This window comes from Teleopsis dalmanni, chromosome X (genome assembly GCF_002237135.1).
Source record: "Teleopsis dalmanni isolate 2A chromosome X, ASM223713v2, whole genome shotgun sequence".
Lineage (NCBI taxonomy): Eukaryota > Metazoa > Arthropoda > Insecta > Diptera > Diopsidae > Teleopsis > Teleopsis dalmanni.
Window position 1 is genome coordinate 537,318 of NC_051848.1, and position 15,234 is coordinate 552,551.

Below are 15,234 nucleotides of genomic sequence, written 5' to 3' on the forward strand. Positions count from 1 at the left end.
TTGTAACTTGTCGTAAATGTAAAAAATGTTGTAACAATGTTGTAAATGTGGTAAAAAAAAATGTTGTACCAATGTTGTAAATGGTGTCGAATGTTGTGAAAACGTTGTATGATGTTGTAAATGTTGTAAAAAAATGTTGTATCAATGTCGTAAATGTTGTTAAGAAAATATTGTAACAATGTTGTAAATATGTGGTATGAAAAGTGGTGCGCAGGTTGGTGTAATAGGAGAAATTTCAAATAGCTAAAAAACCTAATCAAAAGTTTACATTAGTACCTTTGTCAGCTAATGCCAGACAAGGATCCCTTCCAGTTGTTGCACCTGGCCACATCCGTCAGCAATTGCCAAACGCTCGTAGCCCCACACGTCTTCTGACAGTGTTGGTGATTCGTCGTCCATTCCTCCATTAGCTATGGCCAAATAGAAGCTTGGATGGCTAGTTAAATTACCCTACGTCAGCATAAGCCAAGCATAAGGTAACTCAACTGGCTAAATTGCCCTACGCCAGCATCAGCCAAGCAGAAGGCAATTCAACCACTATCACTTCGCCCAAACCAGTTCATCCATTCACATTGTGATCGTCAGCAATGGCCAAACGAATCAACATATGCCTGTACCACACTGTACCGAGCTCCCACTATCGTCCCTTACACAATAGTTACTTACCTGTAATAGGAGAAATTTCAAATAGAACGATTTGGCAATTGTGCTGCCCTTTTATTTGAAATTCCTTCCATTGCAGGCAAAAAACAAAAATATTTTAGAGTTTTAGAGTTTTAGTCCCGTAAATTTTGTCAAAACAAATTTCTTATTGTTCTACGCACTGCAATCAAATTCAATAAAAATAACTGCATCACTAAAACTGCGTGCACAATATTTTTCTTAAATTTGTTTATGCAAACAAACAAGAGAAACAGCTACAACAAAATTAACTAACTTTATTACCGGCAAAAAAACTAATCAAAACCCTATTTTAGTTTACAGGGTCGTTCGTTTAAGAAAATATTTATTTAACTTGTAATTTACAGGATCATTCGTTTAGTTTGTGGGCCTATATTTTAGCGCAAAATTTGGGCCTTACATGATCAACAAATCAGTAGGTTGTAAAATAACGCGAAGCAAGTCACTTTGAAGGGTATGACTTCTGCTGAAATACGTTTTCTACTTATAGGCAAATACAATAACTGAATTATTACTCTTTACAAAACTATACAGACTGGTCGTGAACCATTGTCTTATAACATAGCACATTATTGCAAAAACTATTAAAGTTTCTACAAGACTAAGCTAATATCTTTTATTATTTATTAATTAATTATTAATTTGATTAGTTAAGCGATATAATTAATTATTTTAGTTAAGCGATTTCTCTTAAATACTACACACTGAGATCCATTGCAATTCGTTAGAAAATTATTTGAAACCCATGTGGATTTCAACCCATATAAGGTATATGTTGTTATATTTTTGAACTGCTGAATTTCATTGTCAATAAACAGTTCCATTCGGAAATGAACAAAACATTAGCAAAAACAACTTCCCAGAAATATACGCTTGCACCTCACCCACGCGTACAATTAAATTACCTCCAGCAGCGCAAATGATGCGGTCAGATTCTCGATAATGGACGACCACCTTTAAACAGTTAAAAGCTGAACTCATATGGAGCCTAATTTAAGTATAATGTATAACAAATTAAGTGCAAATCGACAATTAGCAAGCAAATTTATAAAAACCGCACTGGTGGATGTTACATTTCGATGTACATAATGTAATTTAGTAATTTAATTTATTTGTATTGCACTTAATTTCAAAAATTAGGTATATCGGGCTCTGAGGCTTTGCGGCACTGTTACAGTGCAGTGAGGTGCGTATTTGTTGGTTGTACAAATTTCTTAATTCAATTTTCTTTCCACATAAATTTGAAGTTCGTTAAAAACGTTCAAGTAATCAACACTGCTTTCCCAGATTGATATTTGGCGCAGTACAGAAGAACAGCAACTCGCAAAATCAACGGGACAATAAACAATCGATTAAACAACAAAATAAAGCAACAACCAATAATCAAAAATCAATACAAAGTGTAGAGAACAAAGCTAAAAGTGCCGACTTGAAGTACCCAATATGGCACTAACCGACGCATATAGGCAGTGCCCCACACCGACTCACTGGCTGCAGTGTGAGCCTGTGTGCTCTGCAAAATTATAAATCAAATTTGGCTATCAAAACAGTCAACAAAGGATTTTTGCAATCGCTTTTGTTTTACAAAATTGACAGAAAAAATTAAAAATTAATAAAAATCACAGAAGAAATCTCAAACGAGTATCTGCACAGCATTGTTAAGAACAGGAACTGCAATGATATGCAAATAATGTCAAAAGGAAAAAAATCAAAAAAAAAAAAACATTTAAAAACAAATTAAAATGAAATGGAATCAACTCAAAAGAGCAATTTGTACTTCAAGTCCATTAACATAAATCAACGCTGAAGCAAGTCAATATAGATCAGTTCAACCCAGTTCGACGCATCACAGCACAGCTTCACTTTATTCAAATGGAATCATCATATACTTCTAATTTTTTGCGATTTCTTCTTTTGCGAGATTATTTTTATAAATTTTTATTTATTTTTTTTTTATTTGCATATATGTTTTAATTTTGTTTTTGTGACTTTTTGTTTTTGTCTTATTTGCAGCTGTTTAGTGCATATCCTTCACAGCTCAGTCAATTCGACTGGACTTCGCAACAAAATGGACAAGTATCCAAGCATAAAGAGACCGTTTTATTGAAATTTATTAAAAGTGCTAACACAACAATTTATAGCTTTTTAATGGGTTATTACCCATTCTTAAGCTCAGCTTATCATGTCACATATGAATGGATAAATGCAAATTTAAACACAAACATATATACATACTATACCATACTTACACGCCAGTATATTTCAAACACATATAAATTCGACTGATCGTGGGGACTATATGCTGCACACTACAAAATGATTAACGCAGTTAAAGGTGGATCTAAGTAACGATATTATATGTATATTAATTGTTTTGCTTTCTCTAGCTTTTAGTATATTGTTTTTTTTATGCTTTTTTTATTCTCTAAGTCACTATTTACATATGCTATTTATTTGTTTTCTACTCTTATGTTTCTTTTAATGTTCTCTTCTGTATAGATATAGCAATTTCTGTTTTCGATTTGCTTTTTATGTTTTTAAATTCTGCATATCATTTTCAATTGCTTTGCTGTTATATTCCCCACTTTATATTGTCTTTTCTTGAATCGTTCTATTTTTAAATATTCTCTATTCTCTTATTATCTTTCTTACTGTGATTTTATGTGTTAAGACACGGATTTAAGATTCAAAGTTCATAGGATTTTATTTCCTGACAAATATTAAGGTTATTCAGGCAACTGATTAGTTGCTTAGTTAGTTATGATTACAGCAAAAATTTGCATACAGAAAAGAAACTAAGCAGAGAATCTACTATTTCGGAGATTCTCAGATTAGTGAAAATTTGATTAATAGTGCTGCCAGTACCAAGTGTCGGCGCTATGAGCATAGGGTGTCTTAAAAAGAAAATGCAAAAATAATAACATAAATTAATATATAAAATTTAGTAAAACTATAATTTTTAAAGGGATAAAATATAATTAAAAAGTATAAAATTGAATATTCTACTTCTTGATATAAGACACGTTCGCTATTTTAGGTATATGATAAATTTTATAATAAATTTTATGATAAATTTAAATGATATTAAAATTTACGAATATTTGAGTATTTCACTGCAAACGTATGTTTCACTTTTGCTGTTGGTACGAGTGCTGCCAAGACATTTGCACACAACAAACTAATCAGATTACGCATCTTGGGTCGTTCAAGCAATAGATTAACATCAAAATTCTAATTTTTTTATATAAAGTTTTTGAATCAACTAAGCAACTAATCAGTTGCCTGAATACCCCTATTATAAATGGATAAATAAACCAACAAATTTTTTGAATAATCATTGATGATGTTTATTTGACGATATCCGAAATAGCTTTATAGCCAGCCCAAAAATTTACTTCAATAAAAAAGTTCCTTTCGGATCTAATTTTTAGCTCCTTTAATTAGCTCCTTTCGGAACTAATTCTAATTTTTTTTTTTAAATGCTTTGAAAGTAAACAAAAACCTTTTATTGCATCATTTTGGAACTAACTTCAAAACTAACAAAAAAGAGATAAAAAAGAGGGATAATATGTACACAATATATAACAATTTTCAAATTATTAAATAATAAAGCAAAAAAAGAAGAAAGTGAATTAAAAATTAAATTAAAAAATTAAATTAAAAAATTAAATTAAATTAAAATTAAAAAATCAAAAAAAAATGAAAAATAACAATTAAAAAAAATAGAAAATAGAAATTGAAATAATTTGTTCACTATTATCTTTTCTATTTAAAATGGGCTACTTGTCATGCGGAATATAATTACTATTTCGTTTTTTGAATTTTTTATTAACCATTTTCTTTTATTTTTACTGTTCTAAGAGTATCTGTTGTTACTTATTCTCTATAGCAATATATCTATAATTTTTCTTGGCTTTCTTTTTTCTACCAAAACCACGACGTTTCTCTATATATTCCGTTTATATTTGTTTCCACTTCAACCTTTACTTTCCTTTTGGTATTTCTTACCTTTAGTCTTATTTAAACGCTTACTGCAGTTATTTGGTGTGATGAGGTAGCCGCTTTAAAAACATCACTTCTTTTTAATCTAACCATGGTGTTACCATTTAATCCTAACCAAAATTTTATATGTATAACCGATTTTTTTAGTAGTCTCTCATTAGACTTCAATAAATAAATGCTTAAGTTATATTCTCTCATTGTTAGTTATTTAATATAAGTACAATATTTAAATTATGTCTCAAGATATTGTCTGAACGTATTCTATAGAATCGAGTTATCCGCTCGCAAACATAGCTGTCTTATATCGCACATCCCACAATGCAATGAATAATTTGTTGCTTTTAGAGTTGGCATTGATAATGTCTTAATACTTTATTTTTTCGGTGTTAATATTAATCGTGGCGGTGGTCTTCGTTAAAAATAAAAAATTGTCGCAATAAATTAAATTCACTATCACTGCACATTATTTTTGAAAAAAGAATTTCATACATTCCACATCGCTAACAATTTCACTTGAAATTCTTTCTCAAAATTTTTATTTTTCTGTTTTTGTCTTTTAATGATTACAATAAATAAAGTTTAAGAACATAATTCCGAACACTTAATAGTATTTAATTAACATCAATATTGATGTTCCTATTTTGTGCAATTTACAGATTTGTTAAATTTTCACAATTATTTATGATATTTACAAAGCAAAAAGCTTTTTGCTATTCTGGACACATCTTGAGAAATTTCAAAGCTCAAGTACCTAGTGCTTTTCATCACACTATGGTATAAAGTGTTTTGTATACAAAAATCAACTGTTCGTAATTAAAATGGATTTTTGTACAACGTAAGTATTTTATAATTTATTAATTTTTTATTTTAAATAATATTTGTAATATAAATTTTTATTTGTAGAAATATAAAACACGAACGTGTTACGCACGAACAGTTGAAGGTGTATAATCGTTTTGCCGGGCTGATTCTGAAATTTGCGCAGGCTTGAGGAAGCAGAAGGCAGAAAAATTAATCACGCGCAGAGGTCCAACTTGTACATGGAGTTGGTAATTTACCATTGGAAGGAGGTAATTTACTTCATATTTATTTCTTTTTTTTGTATTTGTTATCATGTGTTTGTACATATGTAGATGTTGGGTGTGTGGAAGAGCCAACTGCGTACGCAAGCAAGCGCTTAAAAATGAAAAATGAAAAAAAAATGTCCCCATAGTGCTCCGTCGAACACATTCCTGGAGCTCGTTGGTCATATAATTTGACTCAACAAATCTGAAGTTTAGTGAGGCTAAAGCTGGGCATTCAGAAGATGCACCTGGGCATTCAGATAATTCCACCTACCTAGAACTAGAAGGAAAAAGATTTAGCATTCTTGAATGTTACTGAAGGTGACAGTCGAAGCACAGCGTCCGTAAAAAGGTTCTTCCCAATGCCATAAATGTGAACAGTTTGGGCATGTTGCCACCAATTATAAGACCGCACCCAAGTGTGTTAAGCGCGAGGGTTCGCACCACCACAAACAATGTACAAAACCTCGTGATGCTGCTCCGAAATGTTCGAATTGTGGTGGGGACCACACGGCTAATTTTAGAGGATGTTCTTGTGCCCCGCAGAATATGAAGAAAAAGAAAATCCCCATACGGATTTCAATTATCCTACCTGCAAGGTCCATTTTTAAGCCCTCAAGGTTTAATGCAGACGCAGTGAAGCCAGGAAGCACATCCCAACAATTCCCCACCAATCCTCTGCCGGCCTCCTATCTTGAGAAACTAATGAACTTTCAAGCACAACTCAACACAGTGATGAAGAACATAATGCAGACCGTACTGTAAAGCTTGCTACCTATTAGCAGATTTAAATTTTGACCTGGAATGCAAACTTTATTACTAACAAGATATACGAAGTCATCCAATTTCTACATGATATGGATATTGACATCATGATATAAGAAACTGTTCTGAAGCCTTCTCTGCAATTGAAAATTCTCAGCTGTGACATCCACAGATCAGACAGAGTGTCCAGAAGAAGTGGGAGAACGGCTGTACTTATCAAGAAATCTATTAAACATCACACCATATCTAGCAACCTGCTAGCGCTTGAAGTAACTACATTCGTGGTGGATAGTCTGGTGAGTAAGATAAACTTTATCTCAGTCTATAGGGCACCGAATATACAATCCAATCAAAGAGACCTTGAAGCTCAATTTAATTACAATTCGATGACTTTCCTGGAAGGTGACTTGAATTCGCATCACAGAAACTGGGGCGACAGTGGCACAAATAGTGCAGGCAGGGTGATTGCCCAATTTGCCATTGACCACTTTCTGCAGCTACACGTGCCTTACGAACCAACACACTATAGTAGAGGAGTCGGCCACATTATAGACCTTGGCATGTCTAATAACCTTGAATCTACTGTGCTTATTGAAGTCTTAGATAAGCTGGCCTCGGGCCATTAGCCAGTACTATTTATTTTAGAAAACTGTCTTATAAACATTACGACTTCCACGTTCACTACAACGGACTGGGACGCCTTTAAGAATTTGGTAGATGTTGGAGGTGTATTGAACCAACCCGAAACCTTAGTGAACCTGGAGGAGTGTATGCGCAACCCTTACTTATCAAATTAATCAGGCCTTGGATAACAGCTCTACTATCAAAAATAGAAAACCAGCAACTATTTCAACATTTCTCAGCTTATTAAACACAAGATCACCGAAATAGAGTTCCCAAATTTGCTCAGATTACTGGAGATCCGGGAAGTAGAAGTGTGATCAGCCGCCTGTCAAAGGAAGTCAAAAGAAAGATTGGCATCTTTAGAAATGAAAACTGTGGCGAGTTTTTATTGATAAAGACCCTGATAAAGACATCGCGCCTTGTTCTAGTGATGCAATCACTCTAATTATCTCAAAATTGAAGATAAGATCTGCAAAATTGAAAATAAGAAATTAACAACAGATGCTTACGTAACCTACCGGAAGATGCTATTCATCTCATCGCAAATAAAATTAACTGTATGGTTAGGTAAGGTAAATTTCCTAAGATTTGGAAACAGGCCACAATTGTAGTCTTCCGTAAATTCGGCAAGGACCAGTTTCCACAGATCTGGCGCCCCATAAGCTTACTGTCAGCTCTGGGTAAGTTGGCTGAAAGAGTGATTCTAGACAGACTTAAAACTTCGGTGAACTCGCTAAATATTCTCCCTGACGAGTAATTTGGTTATAGGAAAGACTCTCCACAGAATTGCAACTGGTGTGAACAACTAAGATGATACAGTCAGCCCTGAGGAGTAGAGAATCAACGGATATGATTACTTTTGACATCGCCAAAGGAATTTGACAAGGTCTAGCACGATGGTCTGATAGTTAAAATATCTAGTTTTGGTATTCCAGTTGGGCTGACCAAAATCCTCGGTAGCCTTCTAAAGTCCTATTTATTACTCATAAACACAGGCAACATCCACCGAGAGTGAGAGTCGGTGACATCGCGATTAATTGGAAGGAGAGCATTAAATACTTAAGAATCACGTTTGATAATCGGTTCACTTGATACAAGCACATACAAGTCAAAAGAGGAAGTTGCGCAAAAACACTGCACTGCTTACAACTGCTTTTCGAACACAACAACCTTAGTGCGAAAAAAAGAAAGCTGATCTAAAGCCAGATAATTAGACCAGCACTACTTTATGAGTGTGTCGCATATAGCAAAGCTGCTGACTCTACTATCCAAAAGCTGCAATTTGCTCAAAGTCAAGACTCTTCAAAGTATCATGGTACATCCACACGAATGACATGCTAAGAGACCTTAGAGTAGATCCGGTCAAAAAGTATATAAGGGACAGAGCCCTGAAACTATATGCGAAAACCGATAGGCTGTCCTACAAAGCACTTTCTAATCTCAGAGTAATCACTAACCGGACGGGGCGATATGCAGATCTTAGACCATTGAATAACCACGAAGCTTATGAGGAATACACAAAGTTGTCAGTGAGATGGGTGGGACTCTGCAGAAATAGCCCAGCTATCAAAGAGTAAAAAGACATTAATACTATAAAACCCTTTCCTATTTATATATAAATTAAGAGGGCTTTCAGCATTATTTAAAGGTGGAGCAATAATAGCAATAACCGTGCAGTCAATTGCTCCTATTGCGATTTTTATACCTAATTTCTGAAAAAATCTAAATTAGAATTTGAATAATTTAGTTGTGTTACAGCCATCGCAGTTGACGTTGGCTAATGAAATGTCAAATATAAAATTAAATGCAAAACATGTACAGTTAAATAAATAGTTTACTATGTGAATGAAAGGTGAAGTATTCACATGCCTAATTTACTACTCTAATAAATTGGCGACGAGGATAAAAACAAAAACTAGTAAAATTGAAGAAACGAAACGGTGTTAATGACTGATGATAATTCAAGTGAAAGTGTTTCGTTTTCAACATTAAATATGGCCGCAGCGTTCAATTTTGAGGCTTTTAATTCTGAAGTAATGACTTGGAACCGGTGGGTGAAACGGTTGAAGATTACATTAGAACTGGATGTAATGTTGCAAAGAAGCATCAATTCTATGGCAGTCCTACACATTTGGCAAAGAAATGTAAGCATAGAAATACAATTTGTCATTTTTGCAAAATAAAAGGCCATTTACGAATAGTGTGTATGAAAAAAAAATGTTAATCAAATCACTTGCGAAGCTGTTAAGGAAGCAGAGAGAAGTATCGAAGAAATTTTGCATATTGATACGTCACGTAATAATAAAAAACCATGTGGAGATGTAGCGAAAATAAAAAAAGACAAACAAGAAGCAAGTGAAAAATTATACTGCATGTTTAACGTAAATTAAATGGCCGCCAATGGATTAAAATGCTCAAAGTAAACTTACAACAAGGAATATCTACGAAGATGGTAATTAAACAAATTACCGATATGAAGTCTAACTACGTACAGATATAAAAAGAAAAATTTCCCACCTTTTTTTTATCTCGATTGGGCAAAATTAGTGGTCATCAATTCCTGAAACCAAGACGAATGGCGTTTTCGTTATGGGAGGCAGTTGAACCTAAATTGGAGGACATGGTACCACAAGGCGTGTTTTAAATAGTTGACCATAGTGAATGGGCTACACCGTTGGTGGTAGTACCAAAAAAGAACGGTACAGTGTGCTTATGTGGTGATTATAAAGTAACATTGGTGATAGATGAGCATCCATTGATGATTGACACTTGCTTACACTAAATACTCATAAAAGACTTTATAAATCTACACGACTGATGTTTGGTGTTGCTTGTGCGCCAGCCAAATGGCAACGATTCATGGATAGGGTAGTCAACGATATACCGGGTGTCTCAGTGTTCTTGATGATATCAAAGTAACATCACCAGATGATGACACGCATTTAAAATGACTAGAAGAAGTCATGCGAAGACTTAACGTACATAATATGCGAGAGAATTGAGATAAATCGGAATTTTTGGAGGACAGAATACAATATTGATCGTAATGGAATCCGTAAAATGGACAGCAAAATGAAGGCTATTCAAGAAATTAAAAAACCAAAGAGTAAGGACGAAATACGTTCATTTTTGGGACTAGTAAATTATTGTGGAAGATTTATACAAAATTTAAGTAACATCCATTAAATCGGTTGCTCCACAAGAATGCGAAATTTAATTTTAACGAACAATGTGAAAAAGCATTTGTGGAAGTGAAAAAAGAAATTCAATCGGACATTGTTTTAACACATTACAACCCCAATTGGCCAGTCTTACTAGCAGTGGACGCAAGCCACATTTGTGTAGGATCGGTACTAAGCCATATCTGTCTAGATGGAGCAGAGCATCCAATACAATTCGCATCACAAACCTTAAATAAAGTTCATCAGCGTTATAGTCAATATGATCGAGAAGCATATGCAATTGTGTTAGGATTAAGTCGTTTTTATCAAAATTTATTTGGGCGATAATTTATATTAGTCACAGATAATAAGGCAATTTCACAAATATTTGCACCGAACAAAGGTTTACCGACATTATCAGCTACGCGTATGCAGCGTTACGCTATTTTTTTGGAATCGTTCAATTTCGAAATAAAACTGAAGAAATCGACAGAACGCCAACGCAGATGCATTGTCAAGGATACCAAGTCCAGAAACATTCGAGAATATTGACGAAATTGATGTTATTGAATTGGAAACCATTGGAAGCTTACCTGTAATGGTTTCCAACTCGATAACATCAATTTCGTCAATATTCTCGAATGTTTCTGGACTTGGTAACCTTGACAATGCATCTGCGTTGGCGTTATCTGTCGATTTCTTCTTGTAATGGTCAATGAATTAAAGAGCTGAAAAATCTCTTACATTTTTTGAAGTATGGACGTGAATGTGCTATAAAAAAACGATTTGGTGCACCGCAAGTTGAATTTTCGTCACAAGAAGGTTGTCTATTGCAAGGTATTCGAGTGTAGATTCCAATGAAATTAAGACAACGCGTATTAGAAGAACTTCATACTGCTTATTTCGGAATGGCTGAAATGAAGGCGTTAGCTCGTGCCTATAAATAAATAGCGTTTTGGTAGAGTCCTGAGATCAGTAGGTAATTTACATTATGACGTTCAACTGGACGATAATCGAGTGTGGAAGAGGCATACAGATCAATTGCGAAGAGTTGGAAGCAACTTGCCAAATTCAACACAAACTGTGTTGGTGGGGGAAAAAAGAGTGACTCAAGTCAAACCGAATACAATTCCGACTTTTGCAAACAAAGAGAACACTAAAATAAACGAGACTGAAGTGTCAGTAATCCCGATTCTTTCAATCCCGATTTCGAACGAGACTGAAGTGCCCTTAACTCCGATTCCTTCGATATCGATTCCAAACGAGACTGTAACTCCGATTCCCATAAGACGTTCGCAAAGAGTGCGCCAGAAACCTCTTAGGCTTCGATAAGTTTGTATGTAATGGATATTTTTATTGTAAATAATTTTGTAAACGCCGAAGTATTGTATTTTACCCAGCAAAATATATTTGTAAAATAGGGTGAGATATATGTCACAGCCATCATAGTTGATGTTGGCTAATGAAATGTCAAATATAAAATTAAATGTAAAACATGTAAAGTTAAATAAATAGTTTAGTATATGAATGAAAGATAAAGTCACATTGTTTAATGTATATACGGCAGATATCCCCACCTTAAGTCCCACGTCAATGGCGCTTTACGCAGACGACACGTGCTTGATCTACTCGGATCGGGATGCCATAAATGTAAGCAACACTTTACAGGGAAATATAGACCTTATGGTGGAATACTTCCAAAAATGGAAGATTAAAATTAATAATGACAAAACCAAGGCTATATTTATAACTTGAAAAAGAAGACAGCATCCTCCAAGAGTGAGTGTTTGCGACACGGAGATACAGTGGGAGGATAACATAAAATATCTGGGGGTCACTTTTAACAAACGGTTCAATTGGCTTAAATATTTGAAATACAAACGGAATAGCTGCTCTAAGATTCTACATTTATTAAAGCCGCTATTTAATAATTATCACTTCAACTTTAAAAACAGAAAGTTACTTTATAATACAGAAAGTTACTGTAATTAGACCTGCACTTCTGTACGGATGTGTTACATATAGCAAAGCCTCAAATACTACCTTAAAGCAATTATAGATAGCTCAAAACCTGACTTTAAGAAAACTGTTTAAGATTCCATGGTATATTAGATCAACAGACATACATAGAGATCTTAGGATTGACTCAGTGAAAAAATATATCAGAGACAGAGCTCTAAAATTGTTCACTAAAGTTGATACGCTAACTAACCCCGCCCTAACAATCCTCAAGTCCACCTCTGGACTCTCAGGAAGATATGCTGATTTAAGGTCCCTCATCAACTAAAAGACAAATAAATGATATGTTTTTTTTTAGCCTAGTTAAAGCCTAGTGTAGGGTAGAGATAAGCCATTATAGAGTAAAAGTCCGTAATAGCACTAACTCAAGAAGAAGAAGAATCAAGAATCAAGAAGAAAGATGAAGTATTCACATGTCTAATTTATTACTCTAATTAGTTGGAATTAATTTTTCTTTGAATAAACACATATAAGACCCGATTATATCAAAATTTTCTTCTTCAATCGAACTAGGAATAGAGTTTATTTTTTCTCCTTTCACTTTTACAATCAGATTTGCCATAGCTCGCAAACTTCTATTAAGGAACGACTGACTCATGGGCACGTTGAAATTGTTGCCTACACATTTTTGGCAGGACACGTGCCTAAAGAAGTTTAATGCTTCTTGTTTTTCTTCATCTAACAATATTAGTAGCAGTAAGATATCTCCTTCCATTTTAACAAACTACAGCCATAGTCAAAAGTATTTACACAACGAACATTTTTGTACATATTGTATAAAAACATAATTTTATTGTTGTTGTTGTACGTAAGTTGCAAAAAAATTTTTTGTTGTCACTTAGTTTCATCTATGCAGAACCAAATAAAAAAAGAATTGGAAAGATAACTGTTCATTTGACAAAAATATAAGCAACTCCGCTTATGCCTATTAGTTGTCAAAAGTATTTACACACATTTTTTTTGCGTCAAAAGTATTTACACAAAACGTTAATTTCATTTTCTTCTTTTTAATTGATGAATTTTTTAAATATTTTTTTATGCTTATTTAATTAATATAATTAATGTTTGGTTACATCACCTTTGGCATCAATAACTGCCCGCAACCTAGCTGGAATTGATTCAATCAAGTTACGAACCAATTTGACCGAATATTCGCTATTTCAATTATGCTATCACTACATTTTGGATTTTCATCAATAGTATTTTGCTGTTCTATGAAGTCTCAAGCATATTCAATGATATTAAGACCAGGGCTCTGTGCAGGCTATTAAAAAACAGCATGATTTAACTCTTTTAAAATTAGATTAAGTCTACATCCCAGTTATTATGTAGAACCCAGTTATTGATTGGAAAAGGTCTATTTTTTGACGTTAAGACATGGTTATTTAAAATACCAATATAACCGGAATCATTTAAGGTGCCATTTTTTGATACAAATCTCCAAATGCATAGTATAATAGACATCCCCAAAACAAAAGTGGCTACACTGCTTTATTTTTTTGGCGTTGTCGTAAGTGCATGGAGTGGTTATCAAATGAACCCTAGAATTGAAATTCAGACTCATTTGTCCATAACACATTGTAACAAAACTGTATAGGTTTCTTAAAATACTTTAAAGCAAATGAGAGAATATTTAATAGGGTCGTTAGAGTAATATTGACTCTTTTGTGCACCACATTTTCCTGAATAATTTTTGAAATTTTGAAATTTCTAAATTTGTGTAGTTTTTGCCAAAAGCTAACAACTGTACTTACTTAAAGGAAATCCTAGAATAAATGCTAATTAACATTTTGTGTAAATACTTTTGACGCAAAAAAAATGTGCGTAAATACTTTTGACAACTAATAGGCATAAGCGGAGTTGCTTATATTTTTGTCAAATGAACAGTTATCTTTCCAATTCTTTTTTTATTTGGTTCTGCATAGATAAAACTAAGTGACAACAAAAAAATTTTTTGCAACTTACGTTCAACAACAATAAAAACATGTTTTTATGCCATATGTACAAAAATGTTCGTTGTGTAAATACTTTTGACTATGGCTGTATTTTCCACAATTTTGTACAAACAGAGCATTTGTCAGGCATACAAATAACAATAAAAAATGCTTGTAAAGAGCATATATTTTAGTTGCCAAGACAATTTTTTTTTTGACAATTTAAAAAGAAAAAGGATTTTTATTTATGGCACAGAATGCGAAAACCTTTACAGTTGTCAATTTTGACAATTGTCATTTTTTGGCAAATTTGTGAAGTGCACAAAATAGGTCCGTAAATTGCACTAACGAAAATAAAAAAACTAATACTCTATTAAGTAGTTATGCATAATTATACTGTGCTAGTGCTGTGTTAAGTAATAAATATTGACAAGAATAATGTCAAATTATTTACAATCTAATTTTGTAAATATTATAACCTATAATTTCTACAATTGCAATTCCTATAATTAAATTTGTAATTTTAAAAATTTTTTTTATAAACATTAATTCATTAATATCTTAACAATTAACATAAGAATATGTTATTTAATTTATTTATAATAATTAATAATTTAACATATTGTTACGTTATCGCCTTTATGCGTGTATATTCGAATCACAGGATTTTGTAAAAAATGAAACAAACTTCTTAATAAGCGAAACTATACTTTATTATGGTATTGTAGTATTGTAGCATTAAAAAGAACTAGTAATTACTAGGAACAAATTTTCTAGAACACAGCTTCACTCAAAACAAATTCCAACTAACTTATTATAAAATATCAATTGTCATAATCATTAAATAATATTTAAACATTCCATTGTTAACCTGATCAAATTCGTAAAAATATCAATAAAACCGAATAAGAATTTTACCATAAAAATATTATAAAATGAGCATTTTGATAGATTTATTGTAGATGAATGTATATTTCTGCCAAA